This window comes from Pezoporus wallicus, unplaced genomic scaffold (assembly GCF_028554395.1).
Source record: "Pezoporus wallicus isolate ANWC-B61680 ecotype Strahan unplaced genomic scaffold, APGP_CSIRO_Pwel_v1 contig_8518, whole genome shotgun sequence".
Classification (NCBI taxonomy): Eukaryota; Metazoa; Chordata; class Aves; order Psittaciformes; family Psittacidae; genus Pezoporus; species Pezoporus wallicus.
In genome coordinates, this window is record NW_026642458.1 from 390141 (window position 1) to 416771 (window position 26631).

Below are 26631 nucleotides of genomic sequence, written 5' to 3' on the forward strand. Positions count from 1 at the left end.
AGATTATATTACAGAAATTTTATAGGGCTGAACTGCAAAACCATTTTTTTTCAGCTGTGTTTGGTCATTCATGTTCCAGCTTCCCCAGTGATCACTCTTGGTGAGAAACTTGCACTCTGCAGACTTGCTAGAGACTAATCTGACTGCTCCACACATGCACGGCAGATCTTGTGCTGTACAAATGTCTTTTCCAATATGGATTATGGGCTAATAAGCTGTATGGTTCTGCAAATCTTCCTGGCCTTTACTTTTTAGCTGTTATACGAGAATCATATTTCCTAAAAGGAGAAACATATGGATTGTATCTATCCAGCACTAGATGATCACAGTCTGCTGTAGAAATGCATTTGGAGAAAAATATAGCCATCTATAGGAGAACTGTGAGAAGAATTGATTTTTTTTTTTTTTTTGAGGTGTTTCTCCTGCTTGGAGTGGAAAATACTGAAAGTCAAAAATTAAAAAGGGTTTGTGTTGGAACAGCTGATGCTACACATTCACTCTTTGTGGCTTTATATCCTTTTAAATTTTTTTTCATTGAACTTGTATGATTTAGAAGTGAGAATGTTATTTCTAAATTCCTGTCTTGAAAACACTTCAGGCTTTTAGGAAAAGGAACTTTTTGCTTGAAACAGTTCAATACCTTTCACCCAAAGCATTTCTCTCTTCCCCTTCCCCTTCCCCTTCAGTCACTACTGCATTTTCAGTTATTTTACACATTGTTTACTGTAAATAATAGAGAAAAAAATCCCCAAGCAACCCACAGACAAGTCTAGTTCTAGTCTCCAAATGACAGATTTAAAAAAGATGTAAATAGAAAGACTTTATCTTACTTTTTTATCAGTAACTACCCATTATATGCAAAGCTTTGCTGGTTCAAACTTTTTATCCTAACTTTGACATAAATATATGCCTCTTCTGCTAACTACTCATCTCAGTTCTCTTATCTGTAACAGAGGGATAATAATACTGCCTATACTTGCCTCAGTGGAGGGAATTAGTTGGTATTTGCATGGATCCTGCCCATATAAAACAGAATGATTATTCCCTTAATGTTGGTATGTCTTCCACTAGCCTTGGGAAGTATCATATGCCTTCTGGCCTCAGAATTAACAAATAGCTTCAGTATGTAAAATGTTTCATTTTGCTATGTCAGAAAGACAATCTACAGTCAACTGGGAAGTTTGCAGAATGGCCAGTGCAGCAGCACGTAAAATCCTAAGGATGCGGTCACAAGATTATAAATCCAGACACACAAGTTGCTTCATGTTTGAAGTGATCAGTGCCAGACCACAAAACAGTAATTTTGCTGTGTTTCAGTGATACCACCATGTCCAGTCATGTTTGTTCAGAAAGAAAAAGTAATAAATAAAAACAGTAAAAAAAAAAATCCAGTATTTCCCTCCATACTTGCCTAATTGTCCTACTTACTGCATCTCTTCTCTAACAATTTGCTTACAAATGATATCTAATTGTTTTAAATAACATGCAGGTTATCACAATCTGTGTTTTAATATCTGCAAACGGAGTTTCAGCCTGAATTCTGGACACCAAGGTTTTTATCAGTTTATAGCAGGAATGAAATGAAAAATATATATTTTTCATTGATAAACATGATTTGTAAGATGAGTCAAATTAACAATCAATTACACGCTAATGGGCTCTAATCAATACATTAATTTACCTAAAAGGGGGGGAAGATGAGGAAAGATGGAAGAGTAATTTAAAATACTGTTCTGCTGGTACAAAAAAAAAAAAAAGGCGTATAAAATAAGACTGCACAGCACAGCCCTTTGTGGAAGAATGCAATATCCTCTCTCTTATTCTCTCCCCTTGTTTCTCTGTATGATGTGGCGTGTGTTTATTAAAGAATAAAAGAGCAATTATTACATTTCCAGCCGATTGCAGGGCCTCAGCCAGTGCGGTGGTACAGCAGTGTGAGCCTGCTCTCTAGTGTTCCTGGAGGTGTGCGGCATCCGGCACCCGCTTCCAGCTGCACCCGCTTAAAACACAGCCCAAACCCTGAAGAATTCCCTTGCTATCTTCTGGGTGGTAAGGAAATCTCAATTATGCACACAAGGGATGTGGTTAGGGGAAAAAAGCAGAAAGAATGTTTAAATTGTATACGTAAACTGTTTTGTTTTACAAGCTGGAGTAAATCAGCACATTTGTAGGCCATATTTATCTGATCCACTCAATAATAATCTCTCTCAATGAGCACTACTGATGTGGCGTTTATGCCACTGCAAAATATACCCAATCCCTTTAATTCAAATAAAGTCTTAGTGAAAAAATAAGAATTTTTGATTCTGGGATGTCACTCGTGCAGCAGGGCACAAATCTTTGCCACGTTGCTGGCAGGGACTGGGGTGAGAGAATATGCTGGGAATGGAGGTAAATGCAGAATCCCCCCTGCTCTCTCTTCCTTTTGAATTCAGTCCTCACTAGCAGCCCCATAACATTAGTATAGGTGCCGTGGTCTAAAAATAAACCACCCAGCTCTGCTCACAAAGGGATCAAGAAAGGAATCCAGTCCTTTCAGCACTAGTTTCCTAACAGGAGGTGCAATCCTGCAGGCTGATGCAAACGGGGTTTCGAAAAGACCCTGCTGAGAATTTGGGTATAAAGTGGGAGCACAAGCAGATAAGCAGCTCCATCACCTGGTTTTGCTTTGGATGACACAGCTCAAGCCTTGTATGTTCAGATCTTAGCAGCTGTAACACTGGGCCTTTGTGCTCTTAAGCCTTGTTGCACATAAAGAGAGTGAAAACGGAGATGGTGCCAATTCATGCCAAGTAATTCCAAGAAAATTCAAACAGAAGCAATGGAACTGTTAACAGCAGTGCACAAAGCTGCTCTCTCCTAGCAAAAACTCAGAAAAGGCAGCAAGTGCATGTTGCACACTATGATCTGGTTGAAAGAGCATTTTTGAGGTACAGCTAATCTGAGCTCAGTTATGCATGTGTAGATCAGGAGAAATGCAAGTGGAGGCACTCCAGTTTGCTGCCCCTGAAACCTGATGTCCAGGACTGCAGCACAATCCCAGTAACACAGCATGTTCTCTACAACCCTGCAGACCAGGAAATGAGACTGGATCTGAAGAGCCCTCATGGTCTCTGAAAATTATTTTACTGACTCAGTCTGAAATGTCTTCTTTGCAATATAGTAAATAGCAGCTTTAAAAAAATAAATAAATAAATAAAAGAAGTAATGTCAAGTCTCTAGAAAAAATATTCTAGCACCTTAGGCAAAGAGGTGGCTGTGGGTTTTAGTGAAGGCCAGCAAATCCCACTGAGCAAACTGGCAGAGGAGCCAGCTGCATGAGTGTTGTGCTCTGCTGCATTAGTGACTTCCCAGAAGCAAAAATTCTTATTTTTTCACTAAGACTTTATTTGAATTAAAGGGGTTGGGTATGTTTTTCAGTGGCATAAATGCCACCAACTAGGACTCTCTGATGGGAAACTCCTCTCAGCAGCAGCAGTCCAAGAGCCACAGGCACCTATGGCAGGTTATTGACACCAATGAGAACTATAGTTCCTGTATGGAAGATGGCACACCAAAACAGAAATGTCGGTGTAGTACATCCATAACCAGTGGTGCTTCTGTGAATAACATTTCTCAGCCCCTTCCCAAACACAGAGATTCTTGTCAGTTGGAAACCCAAAACAGAGATGCCCGAACACCAGTCTCCTCCTGGAGAGCTAAACTACCACATATGTACATGGTAGCTGGTATTGCAGATGAAAGAGCTACAACTGCATGGGTTTCATTAGATGTAATCAAATATTCAGTTAATATCCAATGTATACCTGCAATCAGCTCAGTCTTAGGAAGCTTTCCTTGATATGTGCACAGCTGCTGGAAATGGATGACTTCTTTCATTAATATTTGCTTCAGAAAATGTCTAATTCACTTTGGCTGTGTTTATGTGCCTTGTACAGCTACAGCAATAAATCAGTGGGCTGGGAAGACCATTTCACAGAAAAGGCACATCTTAGGTGGGTATTGAACAGCACTCATTTAGAATGAACTCTGAACTTGGGAAATGAAAATTTGAAGATTAGATGAAAAATCTACTAATCTAGATGATGAGAACAATATGATGTTGGAGCTACAGATATTGAAGATACTAGTTTTGATTAAACGCAGCCATGAACTATTCTCAGCAAAATATTCACAGCCGGTTTGCTAAGAACAGCCTACAATAATTTTGCTCTGTAGTAACAACTGTCCCGATACACAAACATGCCATTTTTACTAATGACTTCAACTGGTTGTTGACAACAACAATTCACAAATTAAATGTAGCAACTGGTGGTTTAATTTAAATTAACTTCTCTTGTTTGTTAGTTTAAATTATTACAAAGGGTACTGAAACCCACACAGCCTTACAACCGGGCAGGCAAACCAGTCTCTGCTGTCATTGTGTTTACAGGAGATGAACCCCAGCTGTGCTGGGTAATACCCTGCCTACTCCAGCTCTGCTCACTGGGCACATTTTACATAAGAGGTTTTCATAACTAAAAATATGAGGGTTTTATAAGCAGGGAGCAGGAGCCTCCTGTTTTGTATGCTTTACTGCTAGACCTCCAGGGCATTATTTTGATTTCTTTGACACTGTATAAACTTGATTGATGTCAGTGAACTCTGAATGTGTAGGTATAAGTATTTTCAAAATAATCTCTCTGTATGGAAAGTGAGACTACTTTGGATCAAGTGGAACACTATAGCATAAATGTGTCTGTTAAAAACCATCTCCAATTAGCAGGAGAAAACATTTATAATCTGCTGTTTGAAAACAATTTTCCAGTGTAGGTGTAAAGAGAATTAACTTTTTCTTCAATGCTATTTTATTTACCAACATACATGTACAGTTTTATTACTTTCATTCAGCTTTTATGAGTTTACATGAAAGCTCAGCCCTAGCCAGTAGTTCAAACTCCAGCAGCAGCCATGGTTTTCAGAAAGCCTCCCGCACAGTGCCTGACACTCCAGGTTTCATTTCAGGTAGGGAGGGCCAAAAGCAACCTTGTGTAGATACACTACTTCTATGGCAGTACTGGGAAGGTAAATCACCAAATGCAGCCGCTCCCTGCACACCTTAGCTAGGTACCTCGGATATGGTGGTTATTTTCCCCAATCAGTTAGTACTAACACCACTTATTAACATTTCTTTTTACCATTAAATCTTGCTAGCATCTGCCCTCTGGCTTGTATACATCTGACCATGCCTGTGCCCTGCAAGTGCTATCTCAAGCCCTCTACACCTTTTAAATCTCAGGAGTATCTTTGCCTGATCTTTATGATGAGGATATCTCTAGTTTTATTTTATTAAGCAGAGCAGAGCTAAGCTTGGGGCCAGCAGCAAAGGAGGGCTCCAGACCTCAGAGTAACAGATGCCATGTACAGGCTTCAGCTAAGGCAAAGCAGCTGCATTATTCTGTAGCTCCCTCTACTTGCTGCATCCCATCATGGCAGTGTGACAATTTGCCTCTGTAACCTCCCAATCACTCTTTCACAGGTCAGATCAGAAGATCAATCTAAACAAGAAAAAAAGAGACATGTAGTCTTGTAAGAAAAGCCAGGAAGTTCAAAGTTATAGCTGACAGTCTGGATTCAACTCTGACTGATCTGGGAAACAAAACAAAAGTAGAGTGGTGACGTGAATGAAGGATGAAGTGTCAGACTGTAAAACACTTGGTTTTTATCAATGTAAGTCAAGCCTTTACAACAATTAAATTCAAATTTCTCATATTACATAGAAAAAACAAATAAAGGGAAAACGATTTCATAAATATTTACACATGAGACAGCCCCACAGCTCTCAAATGAATACATTGGTTAGTATTTAGCCATTAAAAAAAATCAGAGCAGTGCATTATGTACAAGAAACATTTCTCCCAGTACATGATGATACCCAAACAGTATTGCTTACAGCGACAGACTAGTGCTTCCCTTCCAGGCCTGCAGGATTTGCCTGCATGGACAGCATACAGTGCACGTCCCAAGTATAAACGGACTAGAAAACAGCTAGTCAAGAAGCAAAGACCAAAAACTACATTGCACAACACAGCAGAGAAGAGCTAGAGCTTCAAATACCAAAATCAGCATCAGGGACAGTCTTAGTGGGTGCATACTGCTTTCCTTGATCCCTGCCACCAAAGCCAATGAACCCACCAGCAGGAAACACTTTACTTACTGTTGCTCTGAGAAAGGGGTAGGGAATCAGAAGCTTAGGATTGAACTACTGCACTAGGATGAGTGAATTACTGCACTGAATCAGGTCCCTTATTAACTGCCAGCACCAATGCAGCAGCTCTGCGCATGCAGCTGTTGAGCACAACCGCAGCACGCTGCTGTACCACCAGAGGTGAGGGAACTCACTGGACTTACTAGTTCCACCTCACCGTGTTCCAACACCACATCACCAAACTTTCTAAAAATGCAGCTACAGATACCTACAGCTGAATTTGTTACTTAGTTTTCCAGAGGTACCTTCTGGGCATTTCACAAATACTCATTACTTATCAAATAAACTGCTGTACTATATTGATGGGAAGAGATAAAAATCATACATGTTTTTATTGCAGCTGCCTCCATTTCACATGGTTAAAGCTATCTCCTGAAAGAGTCCATTGAGTTCCACAACTCAATGAATATTTATTTTGTTTTAAAGAAAAAGAAAAACGAGAGAGACTTGTTTTGCAATATTAAGCAACAAATGTCTTATATTTCAAATGAACTGCTAAGACTTAATCCTGCAATTTTTTTCTAATCCGAGCAGCCCTAAGGACTACCATGAGATCAAGGACTTCTGACAGGAGTGTGTTTGCAGGGTCAGGGCTTTCATCTGTGTAGAATGCATGCAGCCAGACACCAGGTGAGCTCATTTTCTGAATTTCCAATCTGCTTGAGTATTAGTTGGTTTAAATTCAGATAAAAATGAGATGATAATAACAACAACAATAACTTCACTGAATTTCCCTTCCATTTAGGCAATGAAATAGCAATGGACGAGATGAAAAACACGTTCAATGACAATGAGATGAATGATATACCAGGACCCAGAAATGGGTGTACTGCTTTTGAGAGTAAAGCAAATACAAATTGACTCTGTTACACATTTTCCTGTTGAACAGAACATATGTATCCATGTCCAGTCACACACACAAATGTGAAATACCACTGACCTACGCAGGAACTAACTGCCAGTAGGCTCCTTTTCTGCCATCATACCAATAATTCTTCTTCTCCTGCTGTTAGTGCAGCCTTTTCAGAAAAGGAGCAATTCAGTAGCGAAGGACAGAGCTGCTCTGCCCTACACTTGGGTTTTCATTGCAGTCAGTGGATTTTGGAGTCCTGAAACCCCAAATTCAGCTGCTGTCTTGAACTGCACTTCACAGGGTGCCACTCAGCGGTAGCAGGAAGTAACAGGCATTGGCTTTTCTCCTTAGCCACCTCTTAAGAAGCCAGCACTTAATTGCGAGCTGAAGGAGAACTGGGTGTTTCCTGGGTAGGCTAGGCTCATCTTGGCATGAGTAAAATGAAGACCCAGTGTAGCTGGAAAACATTTTTCCATTTGATTTTGCAGATGGGGGGGGGGGAATGCTCCTTTGGAACATCAAAGCCTTTCATGAATATATGTTATTTTGGTAAAGATCCTTCTGTAGTCTAAAAAGTTTAAGTCAATTTTGGGGATGCTTCATTTTATATTTACTTTTCTTCACAAGTGTTTTCTATAAAATAAGAATCCAAATCTTGACATGGAAATAAAACATAAGTTTTAATGATATGTATTCATAGGTCAAAAATAATTTCCCCCCATAATTCACTACACTTTTTTTAAACCCAAGGGATTTTCACTGTGAACCAGAAGTTCACAGAATTCTTTACCCTGCTGCTGAGCAGTGCAAAACCCAGTTTGCAGCTGGCAGCAGCAATGAGTTGCAATTCAACCTGTGTTGCCCTTTTTCAACATGGAGTGTGACACCTGTGTCTGCTTTTATTTAGTATTTGTGCTATCTCCATATCCACTTGAGGTGGTTCTCTTATTGTGGTTGCGTAAGGAACTCGTGTTGCAAGGGAAAACCTGTCTACTGAACAATGCCTTTGTCCTCACCCTGCTCCCACTAGCATGGCCTGAAATGCAGGTCCAGAGACCCAGCCTGATTTAGGCTGAGCCCTTTAAGGTTTGTTCCTCGCTGCAGTATTTGAGTGACTTCACTAGCCCAGTTAAAATGAGTGAGAAGCAGGGAGCGGAATCACTGCAGGGAGCAAGGGTGGCTGAGCTGCAGGGAAAGCCGGGCCCGGTGTGGGACTGCTTCTGGGGGATTTTCAAATTTTGTAGAAACAGACAATATCAGTCCCTTATTTATGTGATTTAAAATGACCACAATCAATACCAGGATGAAAAAAAAAAAAAAAAAGCCTTTTAAGTTTACCAAGAAGAGTTTTTTTTCCCCATCAGTTGCATTTCTTACAGCTTCCCAAAGGAAACAATCTTTCATAGGCAGAACTAGAACAGCCAGTCATGATCACTCATACCTAATGATGGATATTTATTGCTGTCACCAGAGACTTAAGGTCTAAAAATCCAATCATATAAAAATAAAAAAAAGTATGTAATGACTTCACTGATCTGTTGCTGCTAAATCTGAAGTACTTGGAGAATTTGGATTAATTCACACATTGAAATTGATAAAATATGTTGGACTGACCTCAGTGGCTGCAGGAATATTTGGCATACTGGTTGTATATACAAGCATGCACTTAATCATAACTTTTCTAACTCACTGTCAGTTTGCTTCAGCTTGTTTCTGCAAAACTGATGGTTCATAACTGGGTTAAATGGGAAGATCATTAGGCCAAACATCATGTATTTGAAAATCCTGCCCATGTACCACAAATACAGCCAGAGTTTTGGGGGCCTGAGTTATTCTGGGCTGGGAACTTGTGGGATTTTTTTTGAACATACACAATGGAAACTTTTTACTAGAAGTTACCTGGGCCCTACCTGCTTTAGGAGGGCACAAGCAGTAGCCCAACTCTGAGCAAAGGAAGCCCTTCCCAGGCCCATCAGCTGTGGCATTATCCCCACTTGAACTGCAGACACTGGATTCATCCCATCAAAGTGCATTAAAAATATTCATAGCAGTGATAGTAACTTTATGAAGATGTTCTTTTCTAAGTGGCAGATACAACTCTCTTAGCTGACAGCACCTTTCAGCTCTTGTTCTCACATTTTAGATATCGTGTGAAAATTTTATACTCATTATTCGTCTCTCTAAAGATGAATACTCAAGTATTTATCTTGAGCATTCAGAACAGTTTGGGCTAGTGAGTAACAAAAAGTGCATCTAGAAATACACATCTAAAAAATGAAATAACAGGAAAAGAAGTGGAAAGCAGGTATATAAACAACAAGGAACAAAATAAAACTAGATTACAGATAAGAGACAGTTCTGCTGCACATTATTTCTTCTTAATAGTAGTGACAACTCTCCTGAGACTCTTATTTCATTTGCTTTTGTCTCTGTTTTCTTTTACTTCATTAGCAATATTTTATTGATACTTTATTTGCCCAGTGGACAGCCAATGGGAAGCCTATATCCATTTTAAAAGCTTTAACTCCATTATACATATAGACATGCACCTAAAGACTAAGGTTTTTTATCCTTTGAATTTCAGGATGCACTAAAAGACTTTCTATACTCTTTCCCTTGGCTAGGGTTATCCACTAATTTGGAGGATTTTGATTCATGGAAGTCAAAGTGCTTTGGATCAGAGCAATCATTTACTTGACAACACAGTGACTTTGGGGGACTTGCTCTCAGTTTTCCATCAGTCCAGGGATGTCAGGCCCAGAAATACAGACACGGCTCTCAACTCCCTGACATCTCTTCAGGAACAGAGTGATGTGTAACTCTTTTCATCCTTTTACCATAGATGCCTTTTCCTTTTCTGTCTAGGAAAAAGAGTTTCCTGTTATTTTTAGCTCAACTCACAGCTTCAGTTTTTTTAAAAAGCCCAGAGTCTACACTGTTTCTTAGCAGTCCCCAAACTTAATTTCCTGGGCTGCAAAAGCAAGCTGAAAAAGGTGAAAACACTACTGACTTTTGATCTGGTTTAGTTAAGAGCATGCCAGACTTCCTGGATCCAGTCCATAGTCCTTTTTAAAGTACCTTAAGGTAAAGGATGCAAGTCACAGCTAAGTGAGAACATGCTTTGCTCACCTCTTCTCCCCCCCTCAAACCATTTCTGACCCCGCTTTGGGGGACAATATTGAAAACAGTGAAAATATAACCCTGCTAAAAACATGAATCAAAAAGTCACTGCTTGTGGACATGTTTTTAAAATTGCTTAGTTGCATGGAAGTCCCTTTAGTGCTTGAAGGACTTTAATAAAATTGATTTTCTGAGTATAGCCTTTTAGCAGCTACTGTATAAGCTTGAAATATGAACCCTTCATTGTTGAAAGTGTTTCATTTTTGCCCTGTAACTAATGATCAAGGGAAAGAATGTGTTCAGAATTCTCCATGGTTGCCATTTTCATAATTAAATCGTGCTAATAATAAAGCTTTGCAGACTTTAAACAAACTGGCACTGGAGTGGAATGTGGTTTGTAGCGTTTCATTTAGAGACCTCTGCAATTAGCCCTTAATGAATAAGCATACCACAGTGATAAGTAAGACATCTCTGTGAACCGGTTATTTACCAAAGCACAAAACCGTAGCACTTTCATTCAATGACTGAAAATTATTCTCCAGATTTCTTCTGAAGGCTCTTGAGTAATTTGGGAAGTTAAAGCCCATTAATTGTCTTTAATGCCTGATGCCTAATGCCAGCAATACTGCAGCAGTCTCTCCATTGTTTATCCTAAGTACAACTGCTCAAAAACAAACAGCTGAGTCAGTAAGACACATGTAGCTGAATAGGAGCTGCATACATTGCTGCTAGTGTGTATCTGGTGCTGGTAAGCTACACGGAACTTTAAAATACCAGAATCACTTTCATTGCAGAAACATAGCTGTAGGTTATACTCCCCCCCCCCCCCCCATATGCTTACTTAAACTAAGGCTCACATTAACAGACTTTTTTCTTATGTTTGTTCATTAATAAAATCTCCTTTTTTAAAACAAGCCAAGCTGTACACAGCTCACAACATTTTATAGCCCTGTAAAGCTGGGGACAATGCTGATGTACATCAGTGAGGAATAAGCCTTTTGTGACTGAATACACACAATTAGGAGATCTGGGTTAGTTCATAACTGTTTCTTACAGATGTAACATCCTGCCTATAGGAAGGGAATAATTTTCTGGCAAATAATTTATTTTCTGGCAAAACTCATTTCAGAATTTAATGAACCAGGCGTAGTGGACTCCAAACCCCATGCTTTGGCTCATAGAGCACAGCAGGGTACAGGACCCTGGGATTTTTTTCCATGGACTTCAGTGGGTATTGCATCCGGCCTTAGAAAGAGAAACATGGTGACTGCTGATAAAAGGGAGTTTTGAGAAGAACAGACAGACAACCTGACTGACTGTCAGCAGACTGTTCTCTCAGAGTTACCAGAAGGCAGTAGGAAGATAATGCACTATCTCCCGAAGTAACTGTGATTCAGCCCAGGTTATCAAACCTAAATTTTTCTAAGTTGCATTTTTCTGACAGGATCACAGCCACTACTGATCATCTAAGTGTGTTTCCTGTCTCTCAAAATACTTGGGTAGGCAACTTTATACTATCACATTTCAATTCTACTTGAGAACTGTTTTTTCCTCATTTGAAACAGTTATCTTTCTTTTCTTTTGTCAAAAGACAAGAGTAGCAGAAAACAAAAAAGTTGGTGTACATAAAAATATTAGAGCTTGTGATATGTTTTAGGCTCCCTCCCATAACAATCTGACACAAATCTTTTCCAAAAAGAAATACAAGATAAAGGCATGGGGGAATACAAAATATGGAAAAGATTTTGACATGCAATCTCCAGAACCACAAATAACAGGCAACAGTTTTATGCAGTTCACAGTAATTCTTGTGGCAATGCTTTGTACAGAAACACTGCAAATGCTAACTGCACCAGCACAGAGGGCTACCACAGCCCAAGACTTCCCCATAGCAGTGGTCAGCCCAAGCTGGTCAGCCTGCACAGGTAGCTACAGCTTATACTGACAAATACAGGTAGGGAATTACCTGTCCATATACTTTCTACTTGAAGAATGTGACACTACAAGATCTCTAGATTCACTGTAGCTTTTACAAAATGCCTTAAGGACCTGCTTTCAAAATCTGATCAGGCTTTATTATCCATGCAAGCAAAGGATGCTAGGATACATACACAATGGGAAAAACTGGGGAAAAAATGGTACTAAGGGACACAGTGCAACTCATGGTGCAGAGACACCTAAGTATAAATGAGCTTAGGTCCAGCAGGGCTTAATTAGCTCCAACTCACCACCAGCTGCAGGACAGAAATGGTCACGTCATCAGTGTCCAGCTCAGTTGGACACAATCTGGCTCTTCAGAAAGCCAGCTCAAATACCTCTGTGTCTGTAGTGCTGTTAATCTGAAACTCAGACAGTTAACTCAGGGATTACTAAATTAGGGCTGTACTTGGACTTTTTGATTCAACATTTCCTCTTACAGTTGCTGAACTTCATTCTTCAGATAGGCAGAAATTGTCTACTTTAAGCTTAAAACTACACCTGGCCATTTTATATCCATTTATTATCCTGCTGGAATTGCCCCATAAATAGTCTTCTACCTTTTCTCTGGTGTTTATGTTGCCAATATGTTTGAATACAGAAAAATGAAACCACATTTGTTAAATACAGACTCATGCTCTGAAGAACACATTCATGTTATCCACTGCATTAAAAAATAACAGTCTTTCCTATTAAAAGCCTGTCTATTGTTATTACTAAAAATGGTGTCTCACTCCCAATGTTGGGGCAACAAGCTCTCCAGGCTTCTTTTGGGAAGGTATGAAAACTCTCAGCTTAAAAGTACTCAGTGTTAGATTCTTACCTTGAAACACATAGAAGTGACATGCTACAGGCCACAAACCAACCAATGGGTCAGTTTTGAAAAGCTGACAACTTTGCAATGGATAAACTCACTTCATGCCAAGGTGTGTCCTACCCAGTGGTGACAGGGGCAGTGTCCTGGCTCTCTAAACATCTTTTTGAAGCATGAGGAGTTGGTGCATGGCTGTGATGACACATGATATCATACTAGGTAAGAAGCATGTTGTCAAAATGACACCAGAAGTCCCTTGTGAGCAGCCTTCTCTAAAAAGGCCAGGCAGCAGATGGATCAGAAGAGCTCTTTCATGGTCATCTTAATCCTACCATCTTGCTGATTCAACAGATTTTGGGTGTCACTAGGTCTGGGACGGACTGTCTTGGGAATGGTGCTTTTAACCACAATGCAGCTATTTCCAAGACTATTACCAGAAAATTGATTCAGTCATTACGCCTCCCCGTGCTGTCTTTTTAAAACTTTTTGTAAGAAAGGAATAGATTTTGGGAGGCAATGAAAACTTGGTAAGTAACATTCCCACTACAAAACTACTACAGCATAGACAGAAACTTTTACACACACCTCTTCCAGACTTGCCCAAATCCAGCCCCTATAGCCAGATGGTGACTTGTACAGCCTGCATGGGACTGCCTGCTGAGGCTGTACTGGTGTGAACTCAGAAGTGTTGCCTGGGTAAATCAGATATGCCTAAACTGGAACTCCAAAATGAGTGAAGTGTTCACGTTTTATTTATACCAAGGTTGCACCTTGGTACCAGGATAGCTGTTCTACTTATATTCATTTGTAGAGAAGCCCCATGAATGCCTAAAAAGGACTCCTGCAATCAGTTCTGTGACATCCTGTAAAGCAGCAAGAGGCAGAGCAAGAGAAGTACCTCCTTCTTCATCCGCAACATTCAAACTCTTTCCTATTTAAACTTTCTACATCATACAAAATATGTAGTGCCCAGAAATGGGACATGCAGAAGTGCTTTTCTTAAACAGAAACCTCATACAGTTATTCATAAAGCAAACCAATTGAGGCAGGCAAAGAGAATACACCTTAGATGGGTCCAGGTGAAAAAAGAAGTAATACACTGTGTTCATCAAAGTGATATCAAAATTAAATTTAATACAAAGTACCTGAGACAAAACCCCAAAACTATTAATCTCAAAGCTACTAACTATTCATTAGCCAAGTCAATTTTGTGTCCCATTATGATTTACAATGTGTAAATTCCCATTGAAATTGATTTAGTAAACCAGCTCTTTGATGGGCCTGAAATTAAAAGGGTAGAAGAAAAGATACAAGTCATTGAAGAACATAATTTGATGCTTGTACAGGGTGTGAAATTTACTGAGAGCAGACTGGAGCTTTAATTAAAGACAACAGCCAAATTCACACCTGGGATAACGATTGAGGGATTTTGCTGAGGTCAGAAGAACTGCTGCCACTTGCGGCAGGCCTGAACGCAGCTCCTGATAGTAGCCAGTTTTTAAAAGGGGCTAGGGAAAACAGCCTTTAAAGAGAAAGGGAGGGCAGGGGGAGGAGAGGGAGTAAAAGGAGAGAAGTATGTATTTTCCAGTCTGGAAGTTACCCTTACTAGGTTCGACCTTGCCCTGCATTGAGCAAGGAACAATTTCTTCCTGCTCACAGCAGCTGAGGGGGACAAAATATCATCTGAGGACACCCCTGCTTGGACTCCCAAATGAGGAGTGATGAGAAGAGCTGAAGATTCATGGGAGAACTGCCAGGAAAGGTCTCTGTCTTTTGCCTTGGGAGCAGAGAAATAAGACCGCAAGGTAAACCAAAGCCTTCTGAATGAGGCCTTTCCATTCACTTAACAAGGATGTTCAGGCTGTTTGAAACAACTGTTAACATCTGTTTTTTTCTTGTGAAATGAAGCATTTGAACACATAAAGTTTCACAATTACTTTGTGATTAATATTTCTTACAATATTCACACTTGGAAATCTGATAGGTTTCTCAATTTTACATCATTTGGATTTTGTTCCATGAAAGGCTTCACTTTTGTGAGTGAAAACAGCTGAAGAAAGCATGATGTTCTTCACTTTTTTGTAGAAGAGTATGCATTAGGACATGAAGGCATTTTACAGTATTTTCCAAGGAATCTCAGGATCATGGACAACATTCTAATTAGCAATTTTAGAATAAGAAGACCATGATTAAAAATTTTATTTGTTGTTTCCTTGCTAAGAAATAAAGGCTTAAGCCACATGCACTAATTTCAACGAGTAACTGCTTAAACTAGTCATTGTAGATATAGATGATGAAGTCTGAATATTTTTGTTATCTACAGATAGACTGTAAATAAGCCAAAATTATCTCTTAACTTGTTTATGATTTATAATTATTGAAATCACATACCAGCAGGAATCACTAATTATTAATCAGTGGTTGGTTGGCTTATGAATTCTCTGCATAGACATTGCTGTTCCCCAAAGTAATATGAACCTAAATATCCTCAGTGAATAAGTTTTGACCAGATGATTACTGGCAGCATCAAAAATGAGAATCTATGGATGACAAAGTCTTTAGTATAGTAGGGCAAAATAATTCTGTTTAAACCTAAAAGAAAAATTTAACACTTGCTATTTCTTGTGGCTCTTCAATATGAAGCTAGGGGTTATTAGGCTCACTTTTTGGTACTTCAATTGATTTAACACTGAGCTTTCTCTTGCTATAAGGTTGATTACATTGATCTGGGTCTGTCTTGCTCAGTAGACTGGAATGCTGTAGTACACATCTGTGGTATAATTCACTCAAGAAGAAGGTTCTTTTTTTTTTTGAATAATCATAAACAGAAGACTACACTACTTAGCCTTGAAATTTCAGGAATAGTCCATGTTTGAGATATTATCTGCAGCCATGTCACAGAGATTGCTGTGAAGAGGTTGAAGGGTACAAAGCAATGAGAGAAAAACATAATAGAAAGAATCTTTATCTACCATAAAAGCCATGTGAAGTTTAGATTCTTGGTGTCCAACATTCAGATATACTGGGATCACCCAGAAATACATTTTAAGCCCACCACTTCTTAACATTTACTACTCGGGAATGGTATGAGCTAATTTGGGTTTTTTTGCCCACATTATTTGAGCACTGATGACAGTTTGCAACAGGCATTAATCAGGCGTGCAACAAATAGCAATCTGCCACTCTACAAATATGCTCTTTAACTGCTCTGTAGGGCTTTAAAATACACAGCAAAGTCTAGACAAACAGGAGCTTCAAAGTTGGGAGTATCTGGAGCACAACTCACTAGCCACCAGTCTTTGTTGCCTAAATCTGTTGACATGGACGTGTTTCTACCTTTATCTGTCAGTGAGGACTTTCATCTCCACAGTGAAAGAAGGTATCCTTATCTGAAAAGTATCATCAAAGTTAGGAAGAGGCTGAAAGGCAGTCAGATCCAGTACTAAGCAATATCTTTCTGAGCTCCGTCAACAACACCCACATAAAGGCTGCTGTGCAGAAGCAAATAAGAAAAGTTGAATTCTTTGCCTAGTGTAATTCACTTCATTTATTGACTTTTTTCCCTTTCGTTTGTCAGTGGTTCTGAGATGCCTGGCATTCAGGATGATTTGTAATGTAAATTATATAATTGTACTTTCACATATTTTAACATCAAATGGAATGATTGACTACAGAATTTGAGCTGTCTACAGGTGGGGGTCAATTATCATCTGAATAATCACACTGTCACACAAGAATAGCATGGCCATGGAGTGTGACATATTTTTATCTCTATGCATTTCAATGAAGTCAGGCTGGTACATAAAAGGTTATCACCTAGGAAACATATTTTCCTAAGCACAAGTTAAACATGCAAGCAAGATCAGCATAGATATTCAATTTAGCCAGTCAACCCTAACCTATTAATATTTTAACAAAATCCAGTGAGGATAATTTTTTTTCTTTGATCCCATTTCATCTGAGCAGCCTGGAAAGGGAAGAAAAATTAAAAACAAAATAGTCAAGCATACAGAATGAGGTTATGTATTAAGTGGGCTATTTAATGTTTTTGGCATATTATAGCCCTAGGGAAAGTGTGAATGGATTTAACAATCAAGACCTGTGTTCCCTGGGCCCACAAAGTTCGAGAAACATAAAATAATCTATACTTCCGAGCTGACAAATCTTACCTGACACTCTGCTTCATCTCAGTGGGACTCTCTAGCTCAGCATTAATCATATGTTACAGGGAGTAAAAAGAAAAGTAAATCACACTAAGCTGGAAAGTGAGATGGAAGGTCTTCGGGCAAAGCTTTTAATCAATAATATGTGGGATAATAACCAGGAGCTATTGTTTGAATCTTCAGATATGAAAAGATAGCAATGCAAAACACAAAGCAACTACAAACTGCTGCCACTTCAGAGGAGTCTGATGAAAACACAACCAGCTAAGTGTGCCCTAAACCCCACCTTTCCCCCTGCGCCGTCCCAGTCCATTAGCAAAATTCTGCATTCATGGTTCACCAGTATTTTGATCTAACTCCAAAACTAACTGAAAGTGTCTATCTGATCCTAGAGATAGATTCAGAGAACACAGTGGTATCATGTGCATTAATTTTGGGGCGTCTAATCTGAGATCCTTTGCTACCCATTGAGATTCACAAAATGTTCCAAAAAAGGTCTTATTTCTCATGTCAGACAATTCCCCTCTTTCCCTACTAGCTTATCTTCATACAGTTACTACTAAGACATACAGTTACTACTAAGAACAGGTATCATTTTCCCATGAATACTACCTCATTTTGAAGGTACTACACCTACCGTCATGTCTGTAGCTTCTCCCTGCTCCTCCCCATATATTAATAAAAGGAAAAAAATACTGGTTTAGTTACTTGTCTACTAAACACTGAATAAGTCTCTATGTATTTCTCATATATTTAATTTAATTTTTGTTTTAAATTAGAATATGTGATCAGCTGGTAGAAGGCAGTATAACTAAACCAGTCTCCACAGGCTAAAACCTCAGCTATGAAATACATGTCTGTGATTGATCTGACCTCCAGCTATTCATACAGCTCAGTTCATGACCTCTAACTTTCCTCACCCCTTCAATAATGTATGTAATAATATTTGGTTTGCTCAGTTATGAAACAGGAGGTGGAGACGCTAGTCCTATCTCAGACTTTTGTAATTATTATTATTATTTCAGGGGGTGGAGAGAAAGAGCTACAGCTCAGAATGAAACCTAACCCAAATCCAGTTCAGGCTGTCCATTAATGCAAAACAGTTTCAAAACTGCGAATGGAGCTCCAGTAATTCCTCACTGTTGCTCAGCAGGAGCACAGCTTGCTTGACCATGGGTAAAAATAAAAAAGAAGTCTCACAACCATGAAAAACAATCAGGGACCTTCCTCACAAGCAACCCTATCAGTGAGGGAATATTTTTTTTACCGCTGAGTATGCGGCCATGTCCTCTTCCTTTTACTTTGTCTTTTTTTCAGAACACAAATACGTTTTTTCTCAGTTTACTCTTTTGCATATGAGTAAAATGTAAGACACTTCAAAATGGTGCTGCTCTGCAACAATGAAAAGGAGATTTTTGTGCTTTAGACACAGCACTATTTGTAAAGTTTATTTTTTAACAAGCTCTTTTGTTGGTCAGAAAAGTCTTTCACTGTTATAATTTAAACTCATTTTAAAGTTTTCTGCATTCTGAGAATTTCTCACTCAAAGTAAATAAAATAACTGGAATTAAAAAAAAAGAAAAAGGTTAAATTAACTTTTTTTGAAGGGTTAAGATGGAGTACTGGAAAAAACCTGTTTCCACTTTTAAGAAGATTTGGTTGTCTCATCAGCAACACCTTCTCTCTCTGCTTCAGAGCTCCTATCAATTTCCTCTCATTAAACCCAGCAAAAACAGAGACAAGCACAGTAAATACACGTTCTTAAAATGAAACCACTTTAGTGGCTTAATTTACCCACAACTTTTTAGGAGTAGTTAAAAATAATTTCTAACAATTTGTTTCTCTAATGGCAGTGGACTTTTTTTCTACTCAGCCTAAATGTCTAAGAAAAATTAACCCACCTTCACTACAGCATTGTCTAACAGCTGTTCTGGACTGTTGTATCATACCAGCACCTGCTGACTCACTGCAAATACTCCTCCAGAGTGCTTGTCACTCCCAGTGTGCATCTTCTTGACAAACTGTGCTGGTGACAGGCAAATATTCTCTGCACTACCCTGGGGCCAGTGCAGACCCTGCTCACCAGGCAGGACCACACCTAGCTTCTCAGCATCAGCAAAGGTGAAGGCACTCTTTCTCCATCCTCCGGGTATTCCCAGTGCGCTGTCAAGTTCTGCTTTTTGGCCAGGTAGGTGGACCATTGCTATACATTCACCAGTGCAGACACACACTTGTCTGTATCTTAATTTTCTAACTAATGCTAAACCAGAAAGAGTAGCAATACTCTGCCCTTGGCTGGTGACAGGCTTTCTCCATGTGGCCTCACCACCACATGGCACAGACCTCAGTGTGCTTTCAGTTCCCGCAACTTTAGACAAATATCCTATTCCCTTGAATGCACCTGACACACCTCTTCTCAACACCCAAGTTCGGGAAGGATTTTATTGTTCTTCTGTCAAATAAGGATAACAATCGCCTTCAAGTATTTTTTATGGGAAGCAAAGAGAATTTGTATGCACCCTAAAATTACCACGTGAAACCTGAATTTTTTTAAATTTTGGTAAATTATAATGAGGCACAAAGATGTCAAAGAAGTTCATCAAAGATGTTCAGAAAGCCTCTGTTTTTCAACAAGACTTACACAGTATCACCCATAGCGACTGCTTATGTGTCTGCTCTCACCTCAAATGGTGACCCACGTTTTTCATTTCCTGGGGCTTTAACTGCAGAACAAATGACAGGTGGGAGGTGATGCCGTAATTTCTGCAGTAATTTATTAATACCTGCGGACATTGACCTGCCCATGCTGCTTTATGCTTTGGGATGTTGCGGGGTGACAGCAGAGCAGGTGCCCTGCAGCACATAGCCTTTTCAGACATCTGCCCAGGCACACACTGGCACATATGCCTCACCAGGCTGCCCTCTATGAGCATCTCAGAGGCATCCCTGTTGCTAATAGTTTTTTTAAAGACTATGCAAAAAGGATACAGTTTTGAAAACAAACAGCAAGCTCTGGGCCACTTCTCCCTCTGTTGTATTTGTACATGTTCTACAGTGGTTCCTACTATAGAGTCAGCATTTATTAACAGCTACTTACAGAAGTCTTTAAAAAAAAGGAGCCATCATTCTCTGATGCTACATTATAGCAAGAGCTGGCATTTTCATGATGACTAGTACATATTCAAAGCCACCATTTCTTAATTTGCTAATAGATACTGCTCTCCTGCAGGCTTGGTTTCATTTATAAGAACTCCAGTCTGCAATGAACCAGGAAAAAAAGCACATATGGGCTGTGGATGCAGTCAGAAAACTCATCAAGGTTTTCTGCCGGGTTTTATTCTACATAAAAGAATATCTAAATCCACTAATGTCTCTGAAAACAGAATGAACTGCTTACAATGAATAGATATGAAAAAAAAATTCAGTTTCTTTATAATACAATAGGCTTTGTATATCCTTTGAAGAAAGTGATAGTGCTGCCTGAATTTAGGATCAGTGAAATGCTGAAACGGTTAAATTTAATGGTGTTTCCTGTTCTAATCTCTACAGAACCGGACTCAGCAAAGACTAATGACCAACCCTTTGAACCTCCAAGTCTCCTAAGGTTTAATTTGTTATTTCTGAGAAGAAAAAAAAGCATGAATAAATAATGAGAAAAAGGGACACAGCGACCAGAGACAATTCACTACTGTCATTTACATATACGGCAGGTTTTCCAATGCCTAGAATTACTCATTACCACAGTACTACAGAAAAAATTAACCCAACTCTAGACGACAGCTAAAATCAAGGGCTACTCTATTCCAAAGTTATCTTTAAAGGCTCACAATATTCTCTGATGCTGTTTAAACTCTGCAACATTTGTAACATGGAGAGTTAACACAAACTGAAGAAACCAACGCAAGTACTTAAGCCTGTAGTGTGTTGAGTCAATATTCACTTGGTTAAAGGGAAGGAAAAAAAACCAGCTGAACAAAGTAACCTGTTACATTTTTTTCTGCAAATATATATTTGCAGGAAATAAAAGTTTTACAAGAACATACCAGTTCTGACCATCCTTTCTGCAGGAGTTTTGTTAGTGAATACCTACTGAATTTCTTTTTTCAAACCTAGAAAGCACAGGGCTGTCATAGCAGTTAGAACAATTGGTCAAAGCATGATAAATCTGCATTTAAGTCCTTGATTCAGATCAGGGACTTCAACCTGGATTTTTGCCATCTTGCACAACTGCACCAGCAATTAGGTTTTTGCTTATTCTGGGCTGGATCTACACATCTTTTGGTTTTATTATATTTTTATTATATAACTTTGTTTCATCTTTAATAGAAATTTTTGCTAGTGCAAAATTTTTTGAAGATGGAAAAAGCATTTTGCAGGAAGAAGGAGCAGCACGTAAATGCAGTGATATAGCTTATTTTGCTTTTATTTAAATGCTTTGTGAGGCAGTGAAAAAAACAGAAAATTAAAATAGTATTGTCGGAAAAAGGCTTTGCTCACAAAGCAAATTTTCTTCCTGAAGAGCAGTTTACTGCAATATAGTAAGCTCACTAACTGGATTTATGACGGGCAAGCAGTGATGGTAAAAAGGAATGATGTGAACAGAGAAAAATAAATGCATATGAAATCTTACAGACATATTTCCAGTGTTTTCCTGAAGAGATACCAGGTACCCAGTGTTTTCAGATTTCTGTGGCTTCTTGGTTTACTCTGCAAAAAAAAGAGCAGTAATGTGGTTACATGTGAAGTAAATAAGAATCGCCTACAATCAGCAGAAAGGCTTAGCTAAATTAATATGGAGATCACCATATTAAGCTCTAGAATACGTAGCTGATGGAGACAAGAAATGCGCTGTGCTAACGTGTAATACTGACTTTTCTGGAGTTTAAGCATATGCTGAACTGCTTTGCTGAACCAGGTGAAATGAAGGATGTAACAAAACCCTAATTGAAATACTTGCATCATTTTAACAAGGCTCTCTTTAGACAGTATTCTGTAAATCTGGTATTTATTTGACTTGCATACCAAGTCATCTGTGCATTTTACCCTCCTTTATACACTCTGGCAGAACTGCATCACCTTGTACAATTCAGTTTTTCATTTTGAGGGTTGCTATATTTTCACTGCTCAACATAACGGCTGAAAGAGCAGTACTGTCAGGGTAGTTCTGTGTTATCTGGAGCTGCAGTGTAACCCATCTAATCTTGGCAAGCATAAATGTTTTAAAACATGGCTGAAATTCTGCAAAGAGTGCTGCTCAGAGTGTGACTGCAATAGCCACCTCGAAATTCTGCACTTATTTCTCACTTTCATTTGATGTCATAAAAGAGCTCCACATCAATCATTAACAAGCTATTAACGCATGCAGCTGATAAAAGTGTTCAAACTCTGGTCAATAACAATAATGGAAATTCCTGTTTTACAGCTGGTTTAATCTAAGCCTATGGAGCCCACGCCAGCTATTTTCTTGGCTAAAAAGTGCTTCTCGGTTCTTTTGCTTTTCTCTCAGCCTGTGTAACACACTCAGAGGCTGAATTTCCTCATCTCTGCCCTGCAAAACTAGCCATTTCCCTCTGCTGCCTTCACCGTCATTCTTAAAAGCAGCTTTCAAGAGCCAGGAAACGATTTCATTCAAATGCCATATGATTTTAATATGTCATTATATTGTAGCAAAGGTGCTAACAAAGGAACAAGAAATCGCAGCTCAATTTGCAATTTGTAAACACAGTCAAATAGTGCTTATTAAGAATAATCAATGAATAGGCTGGAATTTAGATAACATCCTTCCAGTTCTCTAAATTGTACCAAAACTCAGCCACACTTCCAGAATGAATAAAGCCAGAAATCAGCTTTAGCTATGTGAGCAAATATATATTTAGCACTTTGTAAGTCACTGGGTTTGATCACTCATTTTGTTAAATAAAATCTCTAATGCCATGAAACCTGAACAGCTGCTCAATTAGCTCATTACTCTGTGCTTTACAAATGTCACTCTGGCTTTTATGTGTGTGTGCTACTGATGATTTTGTCATTGCCCCCTGCTGCTAGGAACACTTGTCAATAATTGTATTTCCTTGGCGATAGTTTCTTGCCCCTGTGCAAAGGAATTTAAGTATAGAATATATTAAATATAGAATACAGAAAATGACATCACAAAGCCATAGGTTCACAAAAAAACACAAAAACACCTCGCCTTCATGTGCTCAAGTGTGATACACTTCCAAGCTCCCATTTCACATGTAAAACAGAGTATGATTTATAATTTATACTTAGTTGGTGCAATCCTTCTTGAAGAAAAAAAAAGTTCTTTGATGAAACACTGGCTTTACGTTATTATAAAACTATTGAGAAAATCACAGAACATTTGGAAATTTACCTCTACCATAGCATCTTTGAAGTTTGGATGTTTATATTTTATGTGCTTTTCAAATAAACTGTACTGCTGAACACAAACACAAAAAAGCCTAAGTGTGAGTCAATGCTGAAATGTAATTACAGCATTAGCAGCAGTAAACTGCTGCAGGTATTTACAGACCTCCAGGTAACAGTTAAGGCACAATTCTAACACTATTTCAAATATTTTGTGTAGTGTGGAATTTATATATTTTCCTTGATTTATTTAGAATCTATAACACATGGAAAAAAAAATAAATCAAAGAACGAAGGCAGAAGCAGTGCAGCTCCTGGATTCTGCAGAGCCACCATTCTTGCTCATAGCTGGGGTGCTTTCTATTAAAAAAAAATTACAGGCTTTTGAGAGCATACCTGGGAGCTGATTCTGCACCTCTCATACCTGCTAATCACCTCAGTGATAAGCAGTGATTATGTGTAATAGGGTGAAATTCACTTTTGAATAAAATCACCTTTAAAAGATTCAGTCTGGGGGGTCACAGGCTGAGACTGCCCAGACATGAATTATGTGAAAAGCCATCTCAGATCTACAGGATTATTTATTAACATAAAAGACATACAATCAAGGAGCAAATGGGGATGTAGGGTGTTGAAATGTGCAAGGATCAGCCTCTTGATCATAGAGGAAAGCCACATGATCATTTACTTAAATTCAGTAATTTTCAAAGCACCTGTCCTGTGATGTCTCAGTTACAATCCTGGCTGCTGTGCTCCAACAGGCTGAGAAGTCAGAGCGGTTTGTCTTTGCTCTGACAGGTTCATGAACATATTACAGCTGAGAGGAATACTGCACTCCTTCTTTATTTTCAGTCCATTTATAAAAGAAATGCATTGCTCTAGGGTGATACATTTCATGTCATTGGCTCATTTCTATGCTGTGCTGAGTTGTAAAGAGAACTTTAAGAAAAGGCCAGACTGGGGCAATTCTCAAGTATCTTTAATTTTGCTTGTGACAGAACTGGTCAGAAGAGCCATTTGAAAAAATGTTAAAATATTGGGGGGTGCTTGGTCCGATGGAAAGTGTTATTTTCACACAAATGGCACTTTTGAAAAACATGAATTAAATTTCCTTTAGTGAATCGGCATGTTGAGATCTCACATTTTAATATACTCACAGAATGAAGAGATATGCACTTGCTTCCTTTTGTAACTGCCCACAATAAATTACATATTCGCAGTGGAGAAAACAAATACAAAATGGAAAAAGGTCAAAAGCAAAATTCCAAAGCTTTTTAAATGTGACTTTACAGCAGTATTGTTTGGTTTTTATTTTACAAACAAATAAAAAACTTCAGGCTGTGGGAGTGTGTGAATTCACGAAGTGAATCTTACGCAACTTAACTCGACTGGGCAGAGGTGCACACCCTTTCTTGTTTATGAAAAGACACAATTCAGCCCGAAGCTGGGGGAGGACATCCCAAGGTTTGGTTCTGTCCCTCCCAGCCCAGCTGCAGGCTGTGCTGCCAGAGCATTTAGGTTAGGGGTGCTACGAGGCTCTGGGCTGTGTGCTATCAGCACAGTTGGGCTTAAAATGATTACATTCCCTGATTGTAGTTTGTTCGTATTTTACAAAAACATCTCATTATTGATACAAGGAGTTGGGTAGTAGCATACGAATTTCTGCTGCATCTGGATAGACTTTGATTTTACCATATGGATCTCAACCCTCCTGTATGAGGTGAGATTTCTGAAGTGTCCTAAAGGATGCAGGCACCCAAATACAGTAGCGTCTGTGTGCCAGGTCATGACAAATGATCCAATTAGGGTGTCCTAGGAATTTTTTTACCCTTCCTTTAGGAGCTACCACCTGCTCAGCCAGGGGACTGCTTTTCAGGTTCTCCTAGTCCATTGCTACATGAAGTAAAACAGATTCACAACTGCTTTCTTTGTGCTTTGAAATCTCATCCACAGAACAAACTACTACAGTCCCTGCGAAATCAGTGAAACTCCTCTGAGTTGTAATAACCTAGCAGTATTAAGTGTTATAAGGCCAGCCAGCCTGGTGAATGAGAGGGTGAATAACTCTCATAGCCAAGGATTTTATAAGAAACCTTTGCATTTCAGCTTTTGCTTTGTGAGTCAGCATGCTCACTTACATAAAGGTTGAAGACCACAGCCAGAGCCTTGCTCTCCAGATGGGAAGTCTTTGTGGCAAGGTAAAGAAGCCATCCATTGCCTGGTGAAATTGTGATGTTCAGAAATAAGCAAAAGCAATGCCAAATTTGTTAATTTGATGGGAGCATTACAAGAGGAAAGCGACTGCATATGAAAATGCTGCAGCTTCTCCTTCTTTTTTAAGCTTTTATATATTAAACCCATCATTCATGCACATGCCACTGCTCCACCAAATGTTTTGGCTGTACAGAGCCACAGCTTCTGGAGCACACTGGTGATGGCTGTGGCCACAGCCCCAGTACCTGGGCAGGTCACCACCTCCTGTGGAGTGGACATCTGCAGGGTGATGACAGTACTGGAGGCTGATGGCTTTATAGGAGATCAAAGGAATTCGTGAGAGGTCATGAGAGGATGACATGAGGGTCAGACATCCATACTGCCTGAGAGCCTTTCAGGCAGATGATCTACTTACACTGTCATTTTTGGTCTATGTCAAGCAAGCATTTTTTCTTTATAAAGTAGCTCCAGCTCAAAACATGCCCTCACATTACACTAGCAGTTTTTAGCCGAGTGCTTGGTGGCTGGGTTTGGATGTAAACGGGAACTGCAAGGACTACAAAAGTGCTCCCATTGGTGGGCAAAGGCTTCAGAAGCCTTGCAAGGGAGTGTTTGTGTTTACAGGTGATTATTCCTCTATAAAGCAAGAATTTATTGATTGATTTAAAGGAGCTAAGTGATAACAGTCCTTTGTCGGAAATTACACATTTCAGTAGAAACTGCAAGGACTTTCCCAGACTCCCTAAACATTTCAAACTGTAATTTTAGTGATGATTTTTCAAGCCATTTTTTGCTTACCCGTCTATAAAATGTCTGTCTTGGTTGAGTATGACACCTCCACCACAGAATGTTGCCAATTCACCACCTTCTAACTCAG

The 26631-nt window shown here is 39.1% G+C and overlaps 1 protein-coding gene across 1 annotated transcript in view; it reads left to right on the plus strand.

Moving 5' to 3' along the window:
• Positions 1 to 26631, plus strand: part of IRX6 (iroquois homeobox 6) — a 163168-nt gene that overhangs the window by 29726 nt on the left and 106811 nt on the right. The window lies entirely within an intron of this gene.